The sequence below is a fragment of the Silene latifolia genome, chromosome Y, assembly GCF_048544455.1.
Source record: "Silene latifolia isolate original U9 population chromosome Y, ASM4854445v1, whole genome shotgun sequence".
Lineage (NCBI taxonomy): Eukaryota > Viridiplantae > Streptophyta > Magnoliopsida > Caryophyllales > Caryophyllaceae > Silene > Silene latifolia.
In genome coordinates this window covers 175518406-175528585 of record NC_133538.1, presented here as the reverse complement: position 1 = coordinate 175528585, position 10180 = coordinate 175518406, and the positions used below count along the sequence as shown (strand labels likewise).

Sequence of the window (10180 nt, the reverse complement as noted above, 5' to 3'; positions counted from 1 at the left end):
ATTTCTTCGCAATTTTTTTATTTATGATATTTTTTTCAATAGCAAATATTTTCCGTGACTATTTAATTTTTTCAAATAAAAAAAAATTGATGACATTAACTCATATCTGTCCTGCCCAATTCCAATTCCAATTTCATGGATTTCCCAAATGAATTTTTGGAATTGAATTTGGAGTTGAATTCAAACATTTTGATTTATACAATTGAAATCATGAAAATGTAATCAATTCCGCGTTTACAAACACTACCTGAAGTTAAAATAATTTTGATTAATGCAGCTACCAAAAATAACAAAACATTTGAACTTCAACTATCTTTGTCTAGATATCTAGCCAAACTATATAAGAGTACATCCACGCTAATAACTATCTCATCACCGAGTGAGTCACACCCACCATCATAGCAAATACTCTTAGCATTGTAATAGCAAGAACATCATCAACAGTGCCCAACGTTCCAAGGAGTTGATCATTAAAAGAACATTATTAAAGGTGCTCAACATTGTAATACTAAGTGCTTTATCGTTTTTGCTTACAATTTTTCATCCTAATGCAAAGCAACAAAATAATAAATAAATCAATATTTGATTTATAAAAGACTATATAAAAGGAACATCAAAAGAGAGCTAATAGGGAGCTTGTGATAGGATTAAGGAAGTCTACATGCTCATCCGTCTATCATTGGTTCTTTGAGGGTCACACACATCAACCTCATCCCTGTGATAAACAGAAAAGATCAAAAATTTGCCATCAGATCCACACAATTCTTCAAAAGAGAGAAAGTGATTAAATCCAACAATTATCTACTCATGTCCAAGGATTTCTTTAAAATTTACAGTGTATCTTCCACAAAAAGAACAAAAGTACTCTGTACCAAATAAAACGAACACCGTAACATGAATTTAGTCATCTAAACTTTGAATTATTAAAGCAATCAATTACGTATTTGAATATTCATTGAAGTTATGGATGACTACATATTGAATGTCGGAAGGACAATAATACTGAGGCTTCTTAACACTTTCAATTGTTGTTAGAGTCCATTTCTGACATGGTCAGCTAAAAAAACGCTTCACCTTAATTCTAACTAATTGTTATTTGCAATTATAGTGAAAATCAGAATTAGTTTATACAATAACTTTTATAAAGAAGTGACTGGTGAGTAAGGATAAGATAGGCTCCACAAAATTTAAAGTGATGAATCCATTTTGATGTCAACTAATACAAAGCATCTAGCTAGTCTCCTGATCAAATTATTAGAACTATATCACGTTAAAAAGAAAAACACATACATAAGAAAATTAATGGTCTCGCCCGGAAAAATTCCAACTAAAACGAATGTTGCAAAAAAAAATAGCTTGATGTACTGTAAAGCCTTAGAGATGACACCTTGATGACAAAACTGAATTCGACAATTTACAGCATCATATAGTCTTGCGAACCAACAATTCATCCTTCGATAGCTCGAATATACAAACTAAGATAAAATGAGAGTTGGAATCAATAGGCAAAACAGTTTTCTTAGATTTTACGGTATCAATTAGCTATTAAGGATATTATAGCTTGACCTTTAGTCAACTATAATCTCACGTAACAATCTCCTAAACATATGTGCACATGCTCCTATTCTTTTGTATTTACTTAGTCAATTAGTTAGACTCCTCTTCCTAATTTCTAGCATTAGTTAGCTTAGGTTTCTCTGATACCATGAAGAGAATAAGATAATATGTATATTGTATTGGATAATTAGAATAGGTTCAACTAATTGACTAAGTAAATACAAAAGAATAGGAGCATGTGCACATATGTTTAGGAGATTGTTACGTGAGATTATAGTTGACTAAAGGTCAAGCTATAATATCCTTAATACATTGATCTTATTTGTATAGCAAATCGTTAATATGAGTGCAACATACCTGCTAATATGCCATCTGATTATATTTATGAAATGGAGAATATTGCTTCTATGCCATCTCTCCTTGTATCACAGTAGTTCCTTCAACAAAACACAATAGAGATCAACATGGAAACAAAAAAATTACTCTATCATTTATCTACACAAAGCTCTCCTTTAGTATATAAGAGTTGCATAGAGAACGGAGAACCTCATCATTATGCAAGAGTTATATATTTACAAACGATTGCACTGTTCCATAATTACCAATCAGTTATTAGAATATAGATTTCTCTATAGCTCGCTATTGCCTTTTATGGATTAGAGAATTTGGGGGGAATTCTAAAGAATCGAAGGTAATATGTCTTAAAATAGACGTATCAAAATGATTTACGAAAACTAACTTATCCTAAACTGGAGGTCACATAATTGATAGTGCCAAGAATATATAATACAGAAAAATTGTAACACCTCCACATACCAAGGTGCCTTACCAAGGACCACCCTAGCATGAGAGACTGTTACCATCTCGGTTTCCCGAGGTTAGTATATCAAAGTTGACAATTCAAAACACAATTATTAAAGTATAAATGAATAAAGTTTACATGTTCTCCAAAACCAAAACCAGAGTACAGCTGTGAAAGTCAGACAACTAGAAATGAAAGCTAAGTCTCTTGACAGCGGAAGCTAGACTCGAGTGGTGACTCCCCATGACTGCCCCATAGCTAAGAACTCCATCACCTGTCACAATCTGCGCATCATCCACGAATGGATCACCACAGATTTTGCAAACAACAACGGGGTCAGTTACTGTATAATCAAAATAAGACAAGTACGAAAGATAACAGTAATCATCAACCATCTCCAACTCCCAATCACAACCCGCAGCGGTGGAGGACCGCAACCACACCCACCATGGTCCTGCTCATCAACGAGCAATAATACATGTCCCTTAATGTGCACATCCCCTCCCGTGGCGGGTTCCACGGAGGGCGAACTAGGGTGTAAAGCCACTCCCGCAAGTGACTCCACCACAATCATCACAACACCAACACCAACACCAACACCAACACCAACAGATGATCACAATATCAATCGTACAACAATTACCACATAAATCTCAATTCACTTAAACAGTAAAACTGAGTAGGGAAACCCTACCTTTTCGCAATCCGCTACACTGCAATCAATCATACAAATGCATAACGAATACCACATCGTCATCTACAACAATGATGATTAACAATCAACACACATATGATGACCAAACCCTAAATCCCCAAATTAACCCAAAACAATAATTAGGGCCAAACCCTAAAAGACAACCTATTAGCTGATTACAAGAACTAGAGACTTACCAAAGAAATCGAGACAAGAGACGGAAGTGTAGACTCGCGATCGATCAATTAGCTTTGAGAGTGATTAGGGTGATTAGAGAGATATGAGCGTCGTTGAGTTTTGGTAAAATCATTTAGAAACCGTAAAAGTATAATTTATAATAATCCCTAATCACCTTAACCAAACCACGGAATTAAACCCGTCAGACCGGATACTCGGTCGAATATAGAGTATACTCGGCCGAGTATCCTCTACTCGGTCGAGTATTCCCATACTCGGCCGAGCATTCCTGGGCAGTAAACTGTCCAGAAACACACGACACACTTACTTGACCGAGTAAGCCATATTCGGCCGAGTAACCCACTTAGAAAACCGTAGTATTACAGTCTTCCCTCCTTAAAAAGAACAGTGTCCCCGAAGTTTCAACCCAACCTATAAAACATGGACACCTAACACTAACTCCATAGTACTATCGAATACCCACAACATAAATGTTGCCAACTCTGTCTTACTTCCATAACGCTCACCAGCAAACTCAATACCAAGACAATCCACCAGACAAGATCAACCACCAAAACGGAATGTTACATTCTATCACCCTTAAGACGAACTTTGTCCTCGAAGTTTACTCACACACATAAACATCATCACATAATCCGTTAACACTATCGAAGTTTACTCACACTCCAAAACATCATACTAGTACGAGCTCTGCCATTACCTGTAATAAAATCGACCATCACACAAGTCCATCCTTATTCTACACCAACACTCAAACTTCCAGTTGCAACCTGTATGACCATCAAACTCTCTTGTCGTATCCTACTCCTCTTAAGATAAATGTTACGTCCTCGTAACTCACTAATACTAGGTCCTTTGCTATACCTCCCATAATCCTCATTACCACCGCATGTCAACGATAACCCACTATAACCTCAACACCTACAACCATTCCTACATTCAGGGCTCTCTTTCTCTAGCAGTCCTCATACCTCAATTCATTCTGCACTCCATATACCCTATACCATCAAATCCTCAGCATAACCACTACCCCAACTCTTTAACATTACCGCAAAACAACATACTTCTATATATATATACACTCATCTCCACGATCATAACTCACGATCCATAACTGTTACACACACTCACAAAGCTTCTCAAGTTTATTTCTTTTATTACCACAAAACTCACCCATAACATAATTAACATGATACTAAGTCCCAATAAAAAGGGTTATAAACCACCTGTAGTTTCCAGTTCAATACCACACATGTTCCACAATTCTCTTGCCACAACTATGTCCACCAATGCCTCCTCTAAAACAAGATTAAAAGTACTCTAACAACCTCTCACAACTAAGTCCCATTAACAGAATATTACTATACCATGACCACAACAGAACCATACCCAACTCTCTTTCATATCATACTCTATCCTCACTCCCAAGCCGACACTGGTAAAACAACGGTAAACAAAACAACGGTCTATGACAACACGAAAATATTCATATCACAACACGAATTACCGTGCCTGGGTCGCCATCCGAGGCACAACAACCACATCGATAGTCATCGCAACTTTTACAATCTCATAACACTGACTCAGTACAACTCCCTTGACCAGTAGACTTCTTAAAACCGCTTTACTAAATCACAACGCAACAAATTACACGGAATAACATATAACGACTTATAACTATCACACCATACTATTACGCGTGAGGTCAGAACCTCACACAAACATTTACACATATCATGGACCCATAAACAAATCTAACTGGCCAATTCTGATCACGTAAGTTACCACTTGATAAAGAATATCCCTCATCCGAACTTAACTCAGATGCCCTTCATCACACATCCTCCCATACACACAATTATCACCATCCGGCGAACGTAACCATATCATCAGTACCTTAACTACCAGCGAACACCTCCTATATCCACATCTTGTACTCCCTCACATCCATACATACTAAACAGGCCTCCACAAAACAATCTCTTTAGAACAGCTAACTTCCCTATTTAACATCATTCTTTAACCACTAGTGACAACACTACGACGCCACCATCTTTCATGTAACTACTCTCTTACCATCACTGCTAAATACAACAATTCATTTCCTCTCTTGGTTATCACCCCAAATAACGAACATTAAATCCATCAACAAAATTTACCTCAACAAATTCAGCTATTCTGTGCATGCAAGTATTCAATTGCCACTCATGTAGACAAATTGCCTGATACCACGCTCCACGATTTCTTTTTTGTGAAAATAAAAATAAAAATTAAACGACTTGTACATGGTGACGTGGATGCATAATATTGCTCTAAATGATCTTGCTTTTATATAGACTAGTTGGTTTACAGCGCGCTTCGCGCACCGTATCCCAAGATATTTTATATTGATGTAGTTTTGTTTCTTGAGCGTAGCGAACTCATGAAAGTTACTATAAGAAACACACGCAATTGAGACCTTTTATTTTTATCCTGTTGCAATCTCTAAATTAGGGTACACAAGCCAAAACGCGATTTTACGGCTATATCATCTTTGATATCAAACATTGTTATAATAAGTGTTTCTTGCTTTCGCAACTAAAGGACTTCAGGGTGTTGAAGTTGTCCCTCTCTGTAGGAACAATAGGTCTTGGTATAGACGGGTGGGGCGAACAGACGGGTAAAGACCTCTAATAAAATGGGTAGGGGACAAGGTGGGGCACTCTCCATGTGCTTTCCACTTTATGGCAAATGGATATTTTGTGAGGGAAAATGATATCCGTCTATACGTATAGACGGATAGTGTCCGTCTATAATGAGAATTTGTGCTGTAGGAAGATTGAATACGTCATAGCATGACTTTTCTATACAAATGAAAGATATATACAAACCAGATAATTAGTTTACGCAAAAAAAAAATTTATATATATTGAATCTTGTAAAAAAAACTGGCTGTAAGCAAATTTGCGGCTCGTGTTATCACTACAATTAGTGACGTTTATACACAGAGAGAGTTAATGCAATGCACGTTATTACTAAATAGCCAACTGTTAAAGAGTGTTTTAAATCACATTTCTTATTCTAACGGACTAACATCAGGTAAGCATTTTTTAAACATTTTCTTAAACCTTGTACTCGAACTGATCTATCTAACTTTACATAACTAATACTCCCTCCAATTTCCTTTTATCTTCCACTTTTTTTTAGGCACAAAAATTAAGAGGAGAAGAAAGAAGGAATAAAGTAGAATAAAGTATTACTCCCTCTTATTCACTATGATCTTCCACATTACTTTTTGGGAGTTTTTAAGAGGAAGGATATTTGTGGTGGAAAATGGAGGAAAATGAAAATAAGAAAGAGAATGTAGGGTCACAAGTCATAAAAACCACAAATAATAGACTAATAAGGAAAGTGGAAGAAGTTAGTGAATTTGCAATTTTCGGAATTGTGGAAAATCTTAGTGAATAGGAGGGAGTATAAGTTGCGAAGTTTATAGGGGAGAAAAAATAATAAAGAATGAATAATGAATAAAGAATAGATAAAGTATTGGCAGTTGTTGATTTTTTAGGAGAGAGAAATTAATAAAAAATGAATTAAACTTACCAAAAAAGGAAAGAGGGAAGATAATCAAACTTGTGTGAAAAAAGGAAAGATAATAGAAAATTAGAGGGAGTATATATATCTCTCTCTCCCCCCCTTCAATCTACATAGTATAAAAGATGGGTTCTTTAAAAGATTTCTATTGGGTGTTACAAATTTTCCTTTTTCTTTTTTTTTCTGGCGTGGGGACCGTCATTGTCTCTACATAATTAATTACACTTTTTTTTACCATCTTAATTTTATTTACTTAAGATTACATTTACACAAAATCATACATTATACAATTACACATTAATAAATTACAATTACAAAAAATTAATAAATTTTTCAAATAATCGTCCTCCTACTTCTAACCTGAACAAATAAAATGTGAACAATGCATATTGATTAATCATCCGGAATGAGTAGTTAAATTCATTGTGTAAATATCAGTATAACTATTATATTCCAACATCACAAATACAGAGTATATTATTTCTTAACATTTTAATAACAAAATATATTGATATGTCATTTTTTTAAATTTTCGTACATAAACAATATAGTAGAGGTAGATAAAAAAATTCGTAGAAAATAGATTACTCTGTAAGAGAGTTTTTTTTTTTAAAATCGAAAATATATACACTTTAAAATAAATGAAAGCAAATATAAAAAGAACTAAATATAACATAACCAATATAATACAAGTAAATTTGAAAAAGTTCCCGTTCCAAATCGAAAAAAATATAAACTTTAAAATAAATGCAAAGAAATATAAAAAAAGGAGGAAATATAAGTTTCGTATCATACTTACAAGAAGTTCTTCCGATTATTCACTTTAATTAGCTTTAATGTTAAAAGTCAAATCCTTTAAATTTGAATGAGATGAACATATGGAAAAATACTTAAAAAAACAGAAATAATTAAAGCCAACAATACTTAAATAACTTTTTTAAAAAGGTCTTAAAGACATCATAATTATTCATAATAATTGAAGAATAGTGAAAAAAACACAAAAAAAGGAAAAACAGTAAATTACTGTAAAAAAAAAAAAAAAAAAATACTGCACGGAAGAAAAAGAAATCAATTTTAAAGAATCAATAGTCGGAAATACATAAAGATCGATCTTTTTGTATCATACATATAATTTCGATAATTGACTGCAAATGTCGTTATATGAGGTGTGAAGTAAATTTTGAGAGCAGATTTGATGTGAGAGATTTTTCAATCGGAACTTGAAGGGATTAGAAAGAGGCCTCCAAGTGAGAATGACGGTGGTAGTGAGCCAGGTAGATATTAGACTCTCATGCTTTGGAAAAGCACATATTGAAAAAAAATACTACTCACATATACAACTTACGTGCAATGTCCCCGAGCCCCAACCAGGGTGATATCCTCGTGATAGTGGTTCGAAGTAGCGGCTGATAGATTGAATCGATTATTTTAATCTTATATATTAAAGCAACAACCAGTGTGCTTAGTTGTCAATCACTCCTTAAAAGTAGGAAATTTTAGGGACCACTTCCTTGATGGAATTAATTAATTGTAAAAACTACTCCGTATGCAATACATTGGTTCACAATTTTGTCACTGTTTGCACCCAAAAAAAAATTACAAGTATCTTTGTATGATTATATATTTAAGAACATAAAAATATAGAGTAAATTATTTAACTCTAATCATATAATAAAAGAAGCAATGGAAAACTCAGGAGTATAACTACAACAATGGAGTTTCTGAAACCGTGGAATGTGACGGAAATCAAAGTAATACTAACTTTTCGCGTTTATACCAGAAAAGAAATTAAAAAAAAAGTGAAAACAAATTATTTAACCGAAATTATTTAATTATAGTGAAAATAATTTATAAAAAAAATATACACACCAAATATTCATGGTCAAAATTATTAATAAATATTTGCCAAGGATTAGTTTCTTGAAGAAAAAATAAGGAATGAATATAGTTATCAAAGATCAATTAGTACAATGTTAAAGAGCAAACAAGCAAAAATAATTCGTAACATCTTCAATTTTTTTGGTTATCCAAGATCTTCATCGTACAATGTTAAAGGGCAAACAAGCAAATATGAGAAATATATAAGATTAGATAGGATGGATATTGATTGTGGGACTTTTTCTATGGAAATGGTGAGATTGAGAGTGGAATGAGTTAAATGATTAATAATGGAATGAGCAAGGATACTGAGTTTTTGATTTTGATTGAGCATGAGGAGTAAGGTAAAGTGAGAGGGTAACTGGTAAGTGTATAACAATTAACACAATTAACGAGTGCTAATTGCTAAGTAGGGTTTAATAAAGTAGTGTATATGGGGCGGGTCATGTATGTAACACAAATTCTCATCCGTCTAAAGTTGTAGACGGGTTAAATATTACACCACTTTTATAATAAGATCGATAAACCATAAGTGGAATGTCATTACTTGACATATTTGACCCGTCTATACTTTAGACGGATATATCAGTCTAAAGTGAACTAATTGTGCAGGTAATGGGGGAGATTATGGGCCAATTAAACCTTTTCAGATATAAGTGAGCACAAATTTTCATTTAAAATGGGTATATTCGTGTTATGTGACAATACGTGTAAGACGGCTCAAGTATAGTGAAAAGTAACAAATTTGTCTTATATGCGCAAGGAAATGATACCTCACATTTTTTTATCTTGCCATATTTTAAGCCAAAAAAAACATTTAAAATAAATAAATCATATTTAATATTAATAGTATATTCATTACTTATTGTCGTACTTATATTAAACTATTTATAAAAATAACTTTTCTAATACTGATATAAAATATTTATAATTAAACATAAAAAACTTATATATAATTGATTTTTCTTATTTAAAATATTCAAGTACTTATTTTTTAATTTATTATTTCAAATGTAATATACACTCTCCATTTACCTACTTTCTTACCAATTGCTTTTAGTCAGCTACCAATTTTTAACCGTATATATATTGGAGAATAAAATTATTAATACATAACCTAAATATTTTTATTTATTATCAAATCATCTTTCACAAAATGTTACTTCCTCCATTCCAATCAATTCTATATATTTGATTAAAATATAATTAATGTATATTCAACAAATTTATAGAAATGATTAGAATAAAGGAAGTATATTAAAAAAAAGTTGCATTTACATGTCGGAAAGTACGGTCAAAGTTTAGCCTTGGAGACTTTGGAAAAACGGGATGAAAATAGAAAGTCAAAGGGGGCATGCTTTAATACTCTTATTCTTGATTTGTCTTTGAATCAACGGATTGAGACCGAGTTTGAACGGATTTCGACTCTAAATTAACGGGTTATTTAAATTCGGGTTGTGTGTCAAGATTATCAATGA

The 10180-nt window shown here is 33.1% G+C and overlaps 1 long non-coding RNA gene across 2 annotated transcripts; it reads right to left on the bottom strand.

Annotated features, from left to right (window-relative positions):
- Positions 1-463: 463 nt before the first annotated feature.
- On the bottom strand, positions 464-2290 carry LOC141627313 (uncharacterized). 2 transcript variants are annotated; one of them, XR_012536878.1, is made up of 3 exons: positions 2104-2290; positions 1915-1994; positions 464-715 (listed from the first exon to the last, which is right to left on the bottom strand). It is a non-coding gene; the product is annotated as an uncharacterized LOC141627313 (long non-coding RNA). The 2 variants fall into 2 exon arrangements; XR_012536877.1 differs by having other exon boundaries at positions 1915-2290.
- Between the last annotated feature and the right edge of the window lie 7890 nt (positions 2291-10180).